The sequence below is a fragment of the Cucurbita moschata genome, unplaced genomic scaffold (genome assembly GCF_002738365.1).
Source record: "Cucurbita moschata cultivar Rifu unplaced genomic scaffold, Cmos_1.0 Cmo_Scf00936, whole genome shotgun sequence".
Lineage (NCBI taxonomy): Eukaryota > Viridiplantae > Streptophyta > Magnoliopsida > Cucurbitales > Cucurbitaceae > Cucurbita > Cucurbita moschata.
In genome coordinates, this window is record NW_019269452.1 from 1 (window position 1) to 1,910 (window position 1,910).

A 1,910-nucleotide genomic window follows, 5' to 3' on the forward strand; every position below is an offset into this window, starting at 1 on the left:
CAATTTGAAACCCATTTACATATGATTTCTTAAAGTGCCTTCACTGTGTTTGATTACATATGCGTAGGTGCCAAATTCTCATACATATGATAATACGAGCTTTAATCCATTCTTGAAGAATTTGTGCAAGAACCAAGGTAAGAAGGTGAAGTTAGATAGGTTGCAGCTCGCCCTAAGAATTTGTTCAAGAACCTAGTTTGACACACACATAGGCTTTGGGCCATGTGTCGGGGTGCTTGTCCGTCGAGACATGCTTTGTGTTGGATGAACACAACTCTCCACAATGGTATGATATTGTCCACTTTGAGCATAAGCTCTCGTGGTTTTTCTTTGGACTTCCCCAAAAAGCCCCAAACCAATGGAGATAGTATTCCTTGATTATAAACCCATGATCATTCCCTAAATTAGTCGATGTAAGACTTTTATCCAACACCTCCCTTCGAACAAAGTACGCCTCCCTTTAAATTGCCTCGACATGCCTTTGACATGATCAACTTTGCAAGCCCCTCAACCCGGTCTCTACTTACGTGGACCCGAATTACGAAAATCAATCACCATCTCCACCTGAGCTGTTGTTCTTCCTTCCACTTCTTGTACCATAAACTTGCCTCTACTCATTTTTCTTCTTATCGAACCATGTTTTGCAATTGTCATCCCAGCATCATCTTTCACTTCAAATCGGTGTCTAATGAAGCTTACCAATGCTGCTTTTGACCTTGAATTAATAATCCTAAACGCAAAAAACTAAATTTTTAATAGCTCCATGAACAATTAGCTGGAATAGCTCAGTTGGTTAGAGCGTGTAGCTGTTAACCACAAGGTCGGAGGTTTAAGCCCTCCTTCTAGCAATATAAAGAGGAGAATTGAACTCGGTTTTCGTTACGTCATTAGTTGGGATTCTTTCTTCATCGACTCTCTCAATGGGAGGAGAAGAATTGAACAACAAGTTGCTGCTATATTAGATTATACTAGACAATTAATTTGAAGGTTTATTATTTTCTAATTCATGAAACTTAATGAGAGAAAATAGATTGTGACTAAGCTTTCTCCCTCATTACCATTGGAATACAATTATAGAAGGAAATACAGAAGACACAAAATAGGAAGATGAATGGAAAAAGAATGGAAAATGGGTAAGTATAAAAAAAAACTCGATAAGCAATCTACTCGTAGGCTCTTATGGCATCCTCGTCCCGGTAGGTTTCCATGGATTTTTCTCCGGGCTCTAATAAGTTTAATCCTGGTCTCTACTGCTATTTGAGCATCTAAGGTGCTTCGGGAAGTGGTCTCCTCATTCTGGTGTTGTGAGTTTACGGGGGCGATAAATTTCATCTTTAGGGTAAAAAAAACTTTGATGTTCTTATATCTATATAGCTTGCTATGCTCTTGCAGTGAATGTCAACTTACTCTGGGTTCGAGGAAGTGGTCTCCTCATTCTGGTGTTGTGAGTTTACGGGGCGATAAATTTCATCTTTAGGGTAAAAAAAACTTTGATGTTCTTATATCTATATAGCTTGCTATGCTCTTGCAGTGAATGTCCAACGCCTTGGATTGAGGTGCTACTTCATAAAGTTTTGATTGGGCAGTAAGGTGTCTTCTAGTCTAAACCTCATTTATGGGAGGTTAGTTGGCGGACCCTCCCACAGGACCATAAAGTCACTAGAGTCTGGGGGAAGCGACCCTTGTGTGCCACCCAACTATTGGATTAACCTACATGATCCCATGCACCCATCTCAATAATAGTTTTACGTCTAAGTGGTCTTGTTCAAGAGACACTTGACAATTTTCACAAAGTTGGGACACCTAATTGCATACTCTTGCTGACCTATACTTGGCTCGATAGTACAGTATCGGATTAAAAACTGGACGGTATGGGTACTGGAGTGGAAACGGTAGCAAAGACCCTATTA

At 40.0% G+C, this 1,910-nt stretch overlaps 1 non-coding gene across 1 annotated transcript; it reads left to right on the plus strand.

Annotated features, from left to right (window-relative positions):
- Positions 1-774: 774 nt before the first annotated feature.
- TRNAN-GUU lies at positions 775-848 on the plus strand. The gene has a single exon. It is a non-coding gene; the product is annotated as a tRNA-Asn (tRNA).
- Positions 849-1,910: the final 1,062 nt, after the last annotated feature.